General features: G+C 35.2%; 1 protein-coding gene across 10 annotated transcripts in view; it reads left to right on the forward strand.

Annotated features, from left to right (window-relative positions):
- The window catches only part of SOX6 (SRY-box transcription factor 6), a 784,476-nt gene that overhangs the window by 170,143 nt on the left and 597,663 nt on the right, over positions 1–16,670 (forward strand). The window contains exon 2 of one of the 10 annotated variants that reach the window (XM_050759342.1): positions 2,285–2,336. The exons of the other annotated variants lie outside the window; for them this stretch is intronic. The gene's annotated coding sequence lies outside the window, so the exon portion shown is untranslated. The remainder of the gene's footprint in view (positions 1–2,284; positions 2,337–16,670) is intronic. 10 annotated transcript variants of the gene reach the window in all.

A 16,670-nucleotide genomic window follows, 5' to 3' on the forward strand; every position in this document is an offset into this window, starting at 1 on the left:
CTCTGAAGATCAAACAAAGTAAGAGAAATAAAACCATTTTAATAATCTCATTTATGCAAGATGGTACATTGCTATATCCAAGAAACAAAATGTATCACTTGCATATTTTTCTGATTTTTGGTGGAAATATTCAGCTAAAGGGATGATCTTATTATAATTTTTGATAATTCTTATGTTTAAAATAATTTCTCACACACATACTGCTGTATATGTACTGTGTGCTAACTGCTTGTACCACTGGAGCACCCAAAGTAATTTCTCTTAACACATAATTAGATGGGCATTAAACAAGATAATTTTTTGGTTGATATTTAAATTTCTTTGTCTTTTAAATGGGCACCAGTGAATAGAGTGAGCTCTGACTGTTTTGTTGCACTGGCATTTTGTTTTGTTTAATTTTGATATATTCCCTAACTTCCAAAAAAGTACTAAGATGCATTTATTTAGAAATTTAAATGATTTAAATTAATTTTAATTTCAGAATTTTTAAAAGAATTTTGCAAATGTCTTTAAAAATTGCAGCGGGCTTGGCATGCTAAAAAATCAGTCAAAGACCTGGGATTGGAATTTCTTGTTGTAAAAATTCCAACTCAAGATGCGAAAGATAATTCGATAATGCTCTTCAACCTCTATGATGCTTACATGCTTATCCACCTTGCATTCATTAATTTGTTTTTTCTTTCTTTCAATTAACACATTTATTTAGCATATACATTGTGCTAGGCACCAAGGATATAAGGATGAAAAGTAAAAGGTTACTGCCCTGGATAAAATCACAATTGGAGGATGGGAGAGAGAAGGTTAAGAAAGAAGAAAGGTAGAAGTGAAAAATACATTTGGGAGAGTAAGGGTAGACAGTGTAAAAGGCATCAAAATATTTCCATATTCTATAAAGTTATGAATATTTTTATGGAGTAATGTTGGAGCACATAAGAGGAAATATTAATTTTGACTGAGTTAAGGGTTCTCAGATACTTTTTAAGTGCATATAATGTGAATTTTTTATTGCTTACTTCATTGCCCTAAGGTCAGGTCAATATGTACTTATTTTTACATTTTGAAAATGATTGAGTTAAAATTTATATTACATAAAGTTATTCATTTTAAAATGAACATGTCAGTGGTATTTAGTACATTCACGGTGTTATGCAACCATCACACCTATCTTGTTCCAAAACATTTTCATCATCTGAAATGAAAACTCCATACCTACTAAGCAGTTAATCCTCATTCCTCCCTTTTCCCCAGATCTGCTTTTTGTCTCTATGGATTTATTCTATTCTTCATGTTTTCTATAATGCAATCATACAATATGTAACCTTTTGTGTCTGGCAGTTTTTCACTTAGTGTAATGTTTTCTAAATTTATGTATTAATACGTTGTAGCACATCACTACAGATTGAGTATCCCTTATCTGAAATGCTTAGGACTAGAACTGTTTTGAATTTTGGATTATTTTTTGATTTTGGAATATTTGCATATACATAATGAGATATCTTGGGGATGGGACCCAAGCCTATACAAGAAATTTACTTATGTCTTGTATGTACCTCATACACATAGCCTGAAGATAATTTTTTACACTATTTTAAATAATTTTGTGCTTGGAAGAAAATCTGTGTACATAAGCCATCAGAAAGCAAAAGTGTCACTACAGACATGTGGACAATCTGTAGTTGTTTGGCATTACTGTCATTCCTGACTGTGAATTTATGTGCTATCATTAAGCAATCATTTTCTTATACTTATTCACACATAAGTTCTAACAGTAAAAAAAATACGGCCTGGCGCGGTGGCTCATGCCTGTAATCCCAGCACGATGGGAGGCTGAGGCAGGCAGATCATGAAGTCAGGAGTTCGAGACCAGCCTGACCAACATGCTGAAACCCTGTCTCTACTAAAAATACAAAAAAAAAAAAAAAAAAAAAAAAATAAGCCAGGCGTAGTGGCATGTGCCTGTAATCCCAGAATCAGGAGGCTGAGGCAGGAGAATCACTTGGACACAGGGGGCGCAGGTTGCAGTGAGCAGAGATCGCCACTGCACTCCAGCCTGGGCGACAGAGCGAAACTCAATCTCAAAAAAAAAAAAGAAAGAAAGAAAGAAAAAAATATGACATGCCATTTATAGAGGGAAACAATGTATTTAGGGTAACTAAACAGCACAGTAGCATCACCATAATACCTGTGTCAGTTGTTAAACAACAATGACAACCAACAGTGGCAGTCTCCACTATGTTGTGTTTTGATTGAAAGATTACTGTACATTATATTTTATTTTTTTTAGGTGAGAAGAAACAGTTGAAGGACTAGGAAGAGGATCCTCTAGGGATGAGCTGGTTGGCTTTTAAAAATATTTCCTTCAGCATCATCTGCCTCATTAACAATGGTTTTTGTCTTAGAAGTCTTTCTTTGATTTTATAAACTGAGATGATTTCTTATTCTGTTATGAATGTGCTCTGCACTTGTACTTCAATAAGCCCACCCCACATTTTCACTCTACCATCTATAGGTATTTTTTTTTCTCTAGAGTTCACATGACTTGTCAGATGAGGTCAGGTGTGGAATTTTCTACTTGTAGTGCCAAGTTGGCACTCAAGAAGTTTCATATTTTGGAGCATTTTGGATTTCAGATTTTTGGATTAGGGATGTCCCATCTGCACTTCATTCCTTTTTATTGCTGAATAATATTCCATGATATGTACCATAGCTTGATTATCCATTCCTCTATTGATGGACATTTAGGTTTTTTCCATTTTTTGGCAATTGTGAATAGTGCTCCTATGAACATTTGTGTATAAGTTTTTGTTTGAACACCTGTTTTCTGTTCTTTTGCATATATACCTAGAAGTGGAATTGGGTCATATGGCAGTCCCGTGTTTAATTTTGGAGAAAGTGCCAAACTGTTTTCCACACTAGCTGCATCATTTTACCTTTCCACAAGTCATGCATGAAGGTTCCAATTTCTCTACATTCTTGCAAACACTTATTTTCCATTAAAAAACATTATAGTTGCCCTAGCAGGTGTGTCTGATACTATTTTGATGCCTATTTCTTGAAGGTAGAGAGCTGGGGATCTCTGAAAACCATAGGGGAATAATGCTTTGGCTGAGCTCCTGATGGATGAGATACAATAGGCTTAGCTGACTCAACATATTTCTTTTCCCTTAGCAGGAATTATCCTGAGTTTACCAGAGATACTTCTTGGCTCACCAAACTTCAATACTACATGGTATTGTTTACTGCCCAGAATCTCCTGTCACAAGAGCAGGATTCTAACTCCCCCAGGACTTATGAAAGTTAAATATTTCAAAGTTTGGTAGCATTGTTTTTGTATCTTCACTGGACTTACTTTGAAGATGAGCCCAAAGAGATTTTGCTCACATTTCAGAAAGTTCATGAAGAGTTCTGCTGTAGCACTTTAGGTGACCATTAGTAAAGTTAGGAGCTAGTAGCTTCAATCAGAGGTTCTCAAACTTTTTATTTCCAGGATCTCGTTGCATTCTTAAAAATTATTTAGAACCCCCAAAGCTTTTGTTTATGTGGTCTTTTACTGCATTGGAATTTCTTTCTGTTGATGAGTTTGTTTACTTTAAAATTATTTTTGTCCATCAAGAAGAGACTGTGTTATGGGGTTACTGTGGATACTTGTTTGTGGGTTCTTTTAAAACAAAAAGATAAGAATTCATGGGGAGTATTGGTCTGAAGCTTTTTTTTTTTTTTTTTTTTTTTTGTATTTGTTTCAGTATGGTTTTGTTATCAGGATAATACTAGCTTCATTGAATAAATTGGGTAGTGTTTCCTTCTCTTCTATTTTCTGGAAGAGATTGTGTAGAATTGGTGTTAATCTTTAGACACTTGGTAGACATTTGGGCCTGGAGTTTTCTTTTTGGGGGTAGTTAAACATAGGAATTCAATTTTCTTAAGAGTTATAGGGCTATTCAAACTACCTATTTCATTTCATATTGAGTGAATTGTAGTAATTTCTGTTTTTTGAGCAAGTGGTCCATTTCATCTAAGTTGTCAAATTTATGTGTGTAGAGTTATTACTAGTATTCACTTACTATCCTTTTTATGTCTGCACGATCTGTAATGATATCCCCTGTTTCATTACTAATATTGGTAATTTGTGTTTTCTCTTTTTCTTTGTCAGTCTTGATAGAGGCTTGCCAATATTATTGATCATTTCAAAGAACCAATTTTTTGTTTCATTTACTTTTCTATTGTTTTCCTGCTTTCAATTTTATTGGTTTCTGCTCTTTATCATTTTCTTCCTTCTGCTTGCTTTGGGTTAATTTTTCCCTCTTGTTTTTCTGGGTTCTTGAGATGGGAGTTTAGATTATTGATTTAAGATTTTTCTTCTTTTCTTCTGCATGCGTTTAGTGTTATAAATGTCTTTCTCAGCACTGCTTTAGCCATGCCTCAGAAATTTTGATATATTTTCATTTTCACTTAGTTTAGTGTTTTTTTTAAAAAAATTTCTTTTGAAATTTTTTTTGACTCATGGATTATTTAGAAGTATGTTGCTTAATTTCCAAGGGTTTGGAGATTGTTCTTTCTTTGTTATTGATTTCTAGTTTAATCCCATTGTGGTCAGAGAACATGCTCTGTATGATTTCAGTTTTTAAAAATTTGCTGAGTTTTGTTTTATGGCCTAGTTGGTTGTCTATCTTGGTATATGTTCTAGGGGCACATAAAAATGTGTATTCTGTCATTGAGTGGAGTGTTCTATGAATGTTGATTAGATTCTGTTGATCAGATTGTTTAATTATTCTGTATCATTTCTGTCTGTCCAGTTCTATCAATCTTTGACTATTGGAATAGTCATTTTACCAGTTTGCATCAAGTGTAAGAACCTTGCCTCCCTTTATATCCAATTACTTTCCCTGTTTATAATGTAATTGTCTTACCTGTTTTCTCTACATACATTTGGAACCATATTAGGCAATGTGCATTAACCATCAAACATAATTTAGAAAATTCAGGAGGAGAAGGAAAACCTATTGTATGTATTCACACTAGTATATTTTGCCTCTCTTATTCTTTCTTCCTTCCTGATGTTTCAACATTTCTTCTTTTATTGTGTCCTTTCTGTTTAGAGAATTTCCTTTAGTCAGATTTTTAGGGTGGGTCTGCTGGTGATAAACTCTCTTCATTTTCCTTCATTTGAGAATGTTTTGATTTCCCTACATTCCTAAGGGATATTTTCATTGGGTATAGGATTTTGGGTTGACTAGTCATTTCTTTCAGCACTTGGAAAATATTGTGCCACTTATTTCTGGCTTCTATGGTTTCTGATGAGAAATCTGCTGTCATTTGAATTATTTTCCGTGTATAGGTAAGGTGTCATTTTTCTCTGGATGCTTTTAAGATTTTTTTGCTTTTAGTTTTCAGCAGTTTAATATGATGTATTTTTGCATGAATTTCTTTGAATTTATCCTGCTTGGGATTTGCTCAACTGTAGGTTTATGTATGTGTGTGACTATAATTAGGATGTTTTCAACTAATATTCCTTTGAGTACATTTTCGGTGTCACTCTCTTTCTTCTGTCCTCCAGGACTCTGATGACATGAATATATATTTTGCTATATCCTCAAAGATTCCTGACATTTGGTTCATTTTCTTTTGGAGTCTGTTTTCTCTCTGTTATTTAGATTGGATATATTCTATTGTTCTATCTTCTGGTTCACTGATTTGGTGCTTTCCATTCTACAATTGAGCCCTTCTATAGAGCTTCTATTTTTGTTTGTTTGTTTTAGATAGAGACAGGGTCTCACTCTTTTATCCAGGCTGGAGTGCAGTGGTATGATCATAGCACACTGCAGCATCAAACTCACAGGCTTAAGTTATTCTTCTGTCTCAGCCTCTTGAGTAGCTAGAACTAAAGGCATGCACCAACCCAAACCAGCTATTTTTTAGAATTTACTATTGAGCTTTTTATTTTAGTTATTGTAGTTTACAGTTTTTTTCATTTGGTTCTTCTTTGTGTTTTCTATTTCTTTGCTGAGGCTTTCTATTTCCTTTATTTGTTTCAAATGGGTTTATAATTGCCCACTTAAGTTTTTTTTTTTTTTTTTTTTTTTTTTTTTTTTTTTTTTTATATCATGGCTGCTTTATAATGTTTGTCAGATTATTCTAACATCTTGGTGTTGGCATATATTGATTGTCTTTTTCATTTAATTTGAGATCTTTTGTGGTATGACAGTGATTTTTGCTTGAAATCCATATATTTTTGTTTTTTATTGTGACACTCTGGTTCTTATGAAAACCTGTTTTAGCTAGCTTTCCTTGACACTGTTTCGGTAAGGAAAGGGAGGCTGCTACCTTGTTACTGCTAGATGGATGTGGAAGTTCAGAAGGCCCCCTGGGTGGTGGAGCTTCTTGTACTGCTGGACGGTGAGTTCTAGCTCCCCATGTGGTCTTCACTGACATCTTAGTGGAGGTGGCCTCGTTACTGTTGGCCTGTGATGAAAGTTTTGACTATCCACTAAGCATTCCTTGATACCACTCTGCGGGGTAAGTGGGAGGGTCACTGGGGCCAGGGGCAGGTGCAGGTATGGGGATGCTACTGGCTGATAGGGGTAAAAGTCCCAGATCACTACCTGGTTTTCTTTGACATTTCCCTGGGGATGGATATTGGGTACCTCATTAAAGCCATGAGAGAGTGGAATTCTAGGTTCACCACTAGGTTTGAGTGGGTCAGGGTGAAACCACAGTATTTTTTTGGCAGTGTTTATCTGGAGCTAGAGCAGATAGTGTCTACAAGTTTCCTGTCTTATTAAAAACTGCCTCTTTCCTGGTCCTTGGGATAGAGAGAGCAAACTTTTTTGGGGGATGTTTTTGCCTGTATCTATTGGTGTTTTTAGATTGCTGGCTTCTTTAGCTCCAAGTCTGGTATACACAAGGTAAAAAGAAAACCTAGGAAATTCACCAGTGTCATCCTTGGTTCTGAGTTTCCTAGCCAGCCTGTCTTCTTTCCACTTTTTAGAGTCCTCTTATGTTTGTCTCATATACAGTGTTCAGAGTTTTTAGTTGTATTTTGGGGAAGGTATGGGGAAAAGTACTTCTACTCCATCTTCCCAGAATTGGAAGTCTTCATATTAGAAATTTTAAAAACACAAGAACATGTTAGACTTCAGAGGAATCACACTATTATATAACCTCTGGAAAACTCCACTGTACACTTGTGAGAATTAGAGTGAAAAAAGCAAATAAGGGTCTGGGCACCGTGTTTCACACCTGTAATCCTTACACTTTGGGAGACAAAGGCAGGTGGATAGTTTGAGGTCAGGAGTTAGAGACCTGCCTGGGCAACATAGCAAGATTCTGTCTCTACGAAAAAAAAAAAATTAGCCAGGTGTGGTGATGTGTACTTGTAGTCCTAGCTCCTAGGGAGGCTGAGGTGGAGTATCTTTTGAGCCCCAGGAGTTCGAGATTGAGCTATGAGCTATGATCGCGCCACTGCACTCCAACCTGGATGACGGAGTGAGACCCTGTCTCTTAAAAGAAAGTAAATAACATTATTATCCTTATTATGAAAAAATTAGACCCCTGAAAGAGTCTTGGTAACCCCTGGAGGTTCCATGATCATACACTGAAAACTCCTGCTGTAAATTGTAATCTGTCCAGAGACTTGAAAATATTAATGTTTACGATATCAATTTTAGAGCAATTTTTGTTAAATACCTATTGTTCTAGGCAGGCATTGATCTAAGTCAGGGGATATAACCATGTATGAGATAGAGAAAGTCCCTGCCCTCATGAGCTTTGAATTCTTTGGGTCAAGCAATTTGGCAACTGAATGAAGTCATGAGTCTTCTGTTTGGCTAAACTAAATACTTACATTAATATCTTAGGAGGTGTCTGGGTTTGTGTATGTGTACGTTTATTTACAGTAGGTGAAGCAGTATAGCTGTGGTCATTCACAGAAGCAGTTCAGGCTACTGAGCCCACTGTGGTGCCCAGAAGCAGTGATTGATGGAGGGCAGATAGGAATATTTAGTTATAGTACAGATAGCATGATTCTGTACATGTTTTCTCCTCCTTTCCTCCCTGTCTTATTCCCTTTCTTATTCCTCCCCTTTATTTCTACCTTTCTTTCTTCCTTTTTTTTTTAATATTTCAATAGATTTTTGGAAACAGGTGGTTTTGGTTACATGGATAAGTTCTTGAGTAGTGATTTCTGAGATTTTGGTGCACCTATCACCCGAGTAGTATACACTGTATCCAATGTGTAGTCCTTTATTCCTCACCCGACTCCCGTATTTCCCCCAAGCCCCAAAGACCATTATATCATTCTTATGTCTTTGCATCCTCATAGCTTACCTCACGTTAAAAGTGAGAACATACGACATTTGGTTTTCCATTTCTGAGTTACTTCACTTATATAAATACAATGGAATACTACTCAGCCATAAAAAGGAATGAAATAATGGCATTTCTTCCTTCTTTCTTACCTTTCTTCCTTCCAGTTTGAGTTGTAGGTAGATTGTTTCCTCAGATTGCGTTTACAATTCTCACTGTCCTTTCATCCTGGCAAAGTTATATCTCCATACTTCATTATTCATTTTATTTATGTATACATTTACATATAAACATATATGTACCCCCTACCTATATATGTATATATTTACATATTTGTATGTAATACAAGGCACCTGCTACATTTTAGACTAGAATACAATGCCAGGCACTAGAATAACACTGTCAATTACACGTGAAGCCCTTTAGTCTAGAGTAAGAGTTAGAATATTTTAGTGTCATGGCTTGTAGAGGTCATTAAGGCATGCACTGTAGAGCTTGCAGGTCCCTAACCATTCTAGCTTCCAATTTTAACTGGAGTTAACAGTTCCTTGTGTGAATTCACCATAACACTTAGGAATGGATTGGCTTTGAAAACATTTCCTCCCTTTCTTTCATTCCCAGCATCTAACTCATAAGAATTGGACTTGACTTGCATTTTCTTGAGCCATTGCTCTTAAGGTCAGTCTGACATTAGGCATCAAAATGTGCTAACGATAGTTGTAGTCTGACACCCCTTTTTTCTTCTTGGCCCTCTCCCAAAATGGCAAAATAAAATAACCCAAAATTTCAAACATTTGGTTTAATTAAAATAGGCCTTATAGATATGCATTTGAATATTTGACTAGTGCATTAATATGCTAGGAAAATCAGGAGTTCCAAAGTGAATATTGCCAGCATTCCTTAGGCTCTGAGGAATAGCAACAAATAAATATTGTGCAAATTATGGTTTTGGAAAGACTAGTACAATACATTTAATAAGGCATGAAAGTCAGTAGCAAGAAAATGAGAGGAAGGGTTAAAGTCATTTATTTATTTTAAAGGTAGAAAGGTACATTTTTGTGTTTAGGTTTTGCTCTTTTAAGAGACCTGTGTCTTACTTGCTACAATCACAAATTCCAAGGGTGAATAATGGAAATCATTGTATAGGTGTAAATGGTGTATTGACTGCTTTTTTCAATCTATAACACACCTATCTTGTTGGCACCAAAGAGCAATGAATGAGGCATTTTATTAAAACCCAGGCTTGTGTTCCAATCAAAGGTCACTGGTTGGTTCTCAGTTTTCAGTTTCAGATTTGTCTATGTTTGATCAGGGGGCAGCAATGAGATTTTTATGGCAAAGACTTTGTACTAGCCTGTATCTGTCTGTTGAAACTTGAAAGTCTTTAGAACTGTGATGCTGACAGCATGTGAACACTGCAAGAAAGTATGAGCTGTGTAATATCTTAAAGAAACTTTCAAGTATCATCTTCCTTTTGTGTTGTTTGAAAGAGTTTCAGGTACTATTATGATACTAGTGAAAAGGTATTTTATTGATTAAAGGAGATTTTTTTTTTCTAGCAAATATGCATTAAGTCAGTCTTCTATTACTTTTTCTGTTCACTCCCTGCTTTATACAGTAAGTTCATTAACATGTAGATATGCAGTGATTGAAGTCAGACAGCTTTTTACAGTGGAGTTGTCTTGATATAATGAGCTCCTCTTAAATGTTCAAAAAATTGTTGTTACTTTCTAAAAAGGGTTGTTTGTGAATTTCATTAAATTTAATCTTTTCTTCAAACAATTTCTGCATTGTTCAGTTTACTACAATTAAAATGCTTTCTGATGCTAAAAAAATCACTTTTTACAGATGTATTGCAAATGTAAGCACTGTGAGAGGGGCTTTGTTTTTTACTTCGGAAGAAAAAGCTGCTATTTAGCTGAGAATTCTTATTTTGTTAAATTGGCCCTCCATATGGAAAATCAGAGGAGGGTACACTCACTGTACTGTTAAACAGGCGACTTTGCTCATAAGGGTTAGGTTTCACAACTAGTTCATTCAATCCTTGGACTAGAGCATTGGTCTAATCATAGTTGAAAAACAAGGGCCTTAACCTTGCCTTCTCAGTTTACTAGGGTACAACTCCTTCGTATTTAGAATGTTGGAAGTCTTGAGAAAGAAAAGGTATTAGTGAAGTTAAGTTTCTGCTTTGGGTAAAAGTTCTCAAAGGGATGTATGATACACCTGACTAAATTCTTGGTTGCAAAGCAGTGACTGTAGTTCATAGTGAATAGCTTCATTCTTTGTAAATTACCTTTTCCACTTAGACCCTGGTCAGCAGGACTTGAATGGTATGAGAGTAATTCTTGGCATCTCTTGAAGACTGGGCACAGAAAGAGGCAGAATGTCTTTCTGGAGAATATTTAGCAGATTGAAGGCTTAAAGATTTCCAGGTGATATCAAGGAAGTTTTCCAGGTGAATCCCAGGACAGTTGGTTTATGAAGGCAGGGAGTTGGAGAGTTGAGAATAAATTACTTGAATATCTTAAAGTTTTTGCTAGCAATCAGAGTTTATAGAGCTGTCATAGTCCTATTATGACCACTATTCAGGAAAATGTTCTTCCAAGATATCTCTTCCTGCTTTAGGTTTAGAGGCCATTTACATGATGCTAGAACATCTAGTTAAGTCAGAGATACACTCAAAAGTTCTTGATAGTTGGAAAATTTATAGAGAAAAAATATTTTAGTTGTTTGGCTAATTTTTGAAATTGTGTTTTGACTTCTTAAGGACAGAGCCAGCATCTGAAACTTAACAGGGTTCTTTAGTAAAACTGAGCTAATCATATGACTAAGTTGGCCTTTATAAGCCCTTATGTTGTAGCTATATAACAAAAGGGCTTATCAAATGTTTTTATCACCTCAAATATAAGGTGACACTTTGATCTGAAAAAGGAACAATTCTTTTGCTGCCTTACACACAAAATACTTCTATAGACTTGTAGGAGCTAATAATGGTGATAAGAATGTTACTGATATTATCATTTACAATAATAATAAAGAATAATAATGTTGCTAATGTTATAATTTATAATTATAAAGGTAACAGTTGCAGGTGAGAAATATGGATATTTGAAATAGATACCTAAGAGTATTCTATATAAGCAAAGAAGTAATTACAGAATGGTAAACAAAAGAGTCGTGGAATTTTATGTTTAGATTAACTCTCATTGGAGATCGCCAGCATTATGTTAATTAAATCAGAAGAAACTTCACAAAAGAAAGGTAAATTTATAAGCTGGGACTAGCCAGGGAGGACATTTCAGAGGGTGGTGTATAGTCAAGAAGAAAGTTGAATGTGGGAATGAGTTTACTGGATACATTTAATGTGGAGTATATTTTCTAGAGGAGAGTTTAGGGTGTGAGATAGGGAGAAGAAAGAGCTAGGGACAAATTGGAGAAGAATAAGCATTTCAGAAATTTGTAAAATGCAATACAGATGCCATATGGAAAAGTTCCTAACCTTACTTTGTCCATCTTTACACTTCATGTGAACACATACACATAAACTTTAATTATACTCAGGAGATTTTTGACATGTTTGATAACATTTTCCAGTATTTAAGTGAAGTTAGGGTGGAGAGATGAAATTTTATGAGAAACTGTAGTTGTATTTACTAATTGTGATCAAAGTATTTAATAAGACTAAAGGGAAACACCACATTTTGAAAATACCATCAGAAGTCCTGGGCTTCTGAAGCTTGGAAGACATTTAACTGACATTGAAAAAGGAAACCTATGTGTGGCAATGAAGTTATGGTATGTAAGAATAAAGAAAAGGTGGAGTATAAAGTCAGAAATTTCTGAAGCTACTTAACTTGCTCTCAGAGGTATTATCAGCTAAGGCCTATGAATTGGCCTATAAATTGTTATGTTATTGGTCTACAGAATAAAATTTGTGCCTTCCGTATTTTATGAATTAACCTTTCCTGCTTTTTATTATATGCAAAAGCAATAAAACAAAGTGCAAGAACAATAATGTTTAAATATTAGCAACAATTTGAAGGAAAGTAAATTTATGATTATAAAATGCTATTTGATGAAAGCAAAGCCATACTACATGGCTTGATGCTAGGTATTTCATCAATCTGAAATGTTAAACATTTTAATGAACATAGAAAATATTACAGGTATTTTTCTTAAATTAAAAACTAATGTTTTAATGCTCACTTCTGCATGTGATTCTGTGGTTATATTTGAACTATTTCTATAAAGAGGATGCTACAGTTATCTTTTAATTGTATTTCAATATTTGGGCCAAGGGATGAAGTTGAAGCACTTTTATTTTAGTGGGAGGAAGTGTGGAAAATGTGATGTTTTCTGAGATAAAAATGAGTTAGATTAGCAGTGCCAGTAGTTTTACGAACATATAATAATTTAGCATAGCTTTAGGCCATATTTCCATTTAGTTTATTCAGATTTTACTGAGAGTGTTGTTTGTTTGGGGATATGGAATATCAGCGCTTTTGATTTGCTTTATTTCTCATTTGTAGGCTATGGCTGTAATGAATTTCTAAAAATTATGACTGAGTAATATCCCCAGCGATTCTGGCGACTTGAATGTGTTACTGGATAGAGTGTTTGTAGTGATGATTGTTTATTTATTTGAGGACATTTTTTAGATGCTTGAGGTATAAGTTACTCTAGAATATGATTAAGAGCGATGGCATTCTTTTGAGTAAGTCTTCACTTTTAATTAAATATAAACTTTTAATTATTTTTCTTTTATATATACATAAAAATATAAAAAAACCCAGAAGTGGTATGTCAGTTTTTCCAATCAAGATGTCAAGATCAGAATCTTGAGGAGAAATATTTATATGAAAAGAATTATCTGGATATAGACCTAACAGAGCATATTATTGGATTATTGGTAAATATGAATTTGTTCATATTTATGTAACTAGCCAAGGGAACATATGATGGAAAGCACTTAGTATATTCATTATATCTCTACTTCTTTTGCAGTGATTTAACTTTGGTGGATGGAATTCTCTGATAAAAATGTTTTTGTGTCTAAAACTTTGTATGTATTCCTTCTATCTGTATTTTTGTATTCAATAGTATAGTAGGGAATTTATAGTTACAAATAATTTATTGTATATTTCAAAATAGCAAGAAGAGAAGATTTGTAATGTTCACAACACAAAGAAAAGATAAATGTTTGAAGTACCCCAATGTGATCATTACACATTGTATACAGGTATCAAAATATCACATGTACCCCCAAAATATACACAATTATTATATATTAATAAAAATTTAAAGACATTATATGTAATAATAATGATATTTTATTTTATTTTATTTATTTTTAATTTATTTATTATTATTATACTTTAAGTTGTAGGGTACATGTGCATAACGTGCAGGTTTGTTACATATGTATACTTGTGCCATGTTGGTGTGCTGCACCCATCAACTCATCATTTACATCAGGTATAACTCCCAATGCAATCCCTTCCCCCTCCCCCCTCCCCATGATAGCCCCCGGTGTGTGATGTTCCCCTTCCTGAGTCCAAGTGATCTCATTGTTCAGTTCCCACCTATGAGTGAGAACATGCGGTGTTTGGTTTTCTGTTCTTGTGATAGTTTGCTAAGAATGATGGTTTCCAGCTGCATCCATGTCCCTACAAAGGACACACACTCATCCTTTTTGATGGCTGCATAGTATTCCATGGTGTATATGTGCCACATTTTCTTAATCCAATCTGTCACTGATGGACATTTGGGTTGATTCCAAGTCTTTGCTATTGTGAATAGTGCTGCAATAAACATACGTGTGCATGTGTCTTTATAGCAGCATGATTTATAATCCTTTGGGTATATACCCAGTAATGGAATGGCTGGGTCATATGGTACATCTAGTTCTAGATCCTTGAGGAATTGCCATACTGTTTTCCATAATGGTTGAACTAGTTTACAATCCCACCAACAGTGTAAAAGTGTTCCTATTTCTCCACATCCTCTCCAGCACCTGTTGTTTCCTGACTTTTTAATGATCGCCATTCTAACTGGTGTGAGATGGTATCTCATTGTGGTTTTGATTTGCATTTCTCTGATGGCCAGTGATGATGAGCATTTTTTCATGTGTCTGTTGGCTGTATGAATGTCTTCTTTTGAGAAATGTCTGTTCATATCCTTTGCCCACTTTTTGATGGGGTTGTTTGTTTTTTTCTTGTAAATGTGTTTGAGTTCTTTGTAGGTTCTGGATATTAGCCCTTTGTCAGATGAGTAGATTGCAAAAATTTTCTCCCATTCTGTAGGTTGCCTGTTCACTCTGATGGTAGTTTCTTTTGCTGTGCAGAAGCTCTTTAGTTTAATGAGATCCCATTGGTCAATTTTGGCTTTTGCTGCTGTTGCTTTTGGTGTTTTAGACATGAAGTCTTTGCCCATGCCTATGTCCTGAATGGTACTACCTAGGTTTTCCTCTAGGATTTTTATGGTATTAGGTCTAACATTTAAGTCTCTAATCCATCTTGAATTAATTTTCGTATAAGGAGTAAGGAAAGGATCCAGTTTCAGCTTTCTACTTATGGCTAGCCAATTTTCCCAGCACCATTTATTATTAAATAGGGAATCCTTTCCCCATTTCTTCTTTCTCTCAGGTTTGTCAAAGATCAGATGGCTGTAGATGTGTGGTATTATTTCTGAGGACTCTGTTCTGTTCCATTGGTCTATATCTCTGTTTTGGTACCAGTACCATGCTGTTTTGGTTACTGTAGCCTTGTAGTATAGTTTGAAGTCAGGTAGCGTGATGCCTCCATCTTTGTTCTTTTGACTTAGGATTGTCTTGGAGATGCGGGCTCTTTTTTGGTTCCATATGAACTTTAAAGCAGTTTTTTCCAGTTCTGTGAAGAAACTCATTGGTAGCTTGATGGGGATGGCATTGAATCTATAAATAACCTTGGGTAGTATGGCCATTTTCACGATATTGATTCTTCCTATCCATGATCATGGTATGTTCTTCCATTTGTTTGTGTCCTCTTTTATTTCACTGAGCAGTGGTTTGTAGTTCTCCTTGAAGAGGTCCTTTACATCCCTTGTAAGTTGGATTCCTAGGTATTTTATTCTCTTTGAAGCAATTGTGAATGGAAGTTCATTCCTGATTTGGCTCTCTGTTTGTCTGTTACTGGTGTATAAGAGTGCTTGTGATTTTTGCACATTAATTTTGTATCCTGAGACTTTGCTGAAGTTTCTTATCAGCTTAAGGAGATTTTGGGCTGAGACAATGGGGTTTTCTAAATAGACAATCATGTCATCTGCAAACAGGGACAATTTGACTTCTTCTTTTCCTAACTGAATACCCTTGATTTCTTTCTCTTGCCTAATTGCCCTAGCCAGAACTTCCAACACTATGTTGAATAGGAGTGGTGAGAGAGGGCATCCCTGTCTTGTGCCAGTTTTCAAAGGGAATGTTTCCAGTTTTTGCCCATTCAGTATGATATTGGCTGTGGGTTTGTCATAAGTAGCTCTTATTATTTTGAGGTACGTTCCATCAATACTGAATTTATTGAGCGTTTTTAGCATGAAGGGATGTTGAATTTTGTCAAAAGCCTTTTCTGCATCTATTGAGATAATCATGTGGTTCTTGTCTTTGGTTCTGTTTATAAGCTGGATTATGTTTATTGATTTGCGAATGTTGAACCAGCCTTGCATCCCAGGGATGAAGCCCACTTGATCATGGTGGATAAGCTTTTTGATGTGTTGCTGAATCCGGCTTGCCAGTATTTTATTGAGGATTTTTGCATCGATGTTCATCAGGGATATTGGTCTAAAAGTCTCTTTTTTGGTTGTGTCTCTGCCAGGCTTTGGTATCAGGATGATGTTGGCCTCATAAAATGAGTTAGGGAGGATTCCCTCTTTTTCTATTGATTGGAATAGTTTCAGAAGGAATGGTACCAACTCCTCCTTGTACCTCTGGTAGAATTCAGCTGTGAATCCATCTGGTCCTGGACTTTTTTTGGTTGGTAGGCTATTAATTATTGCCTCAATTTCATAGCCTGCTATTGGTCTATTCAGGGATTCCACTTCTTTCTGGTTTGGTTTAGTCTTGGAAGAGTGTAAGTGTCCAGGAAATTATCCATTTCTTCTAGATTTTCCAGTTTGTTTGCGTAGAGGTGTTTATAGTATTCTCTGATGGTAGTTTGTATTTCTGTGGGGTCGGTGGTGATATCCCCTTGATCATTTTTAATTGCGTCAATTTGATTCTTCTCTCTTTTCTTCTTTATTAGTCTTGCTAGTGGTCTGTCAATTTTGTTGATCTTTTCAAAAAACCAACTCCTGGATTCATTGATTTTTTGGAGGGTTTTTTGTGTCTCTATCTCCTTCAG

Source organism: Macaca thibetana, chromosome 14 (genome assembly GCF_024542745.1).
Source record: "Macaca thibetana thibetana isolate TM-01 chromosome 14, ASM2454274v1, whole genome shotgun sequence".
NCBI lineage: Eukaryota > Metazoa > Chordata > Mammalia > Primates > Cercopithecidae > Macaca > Macaca thibetana.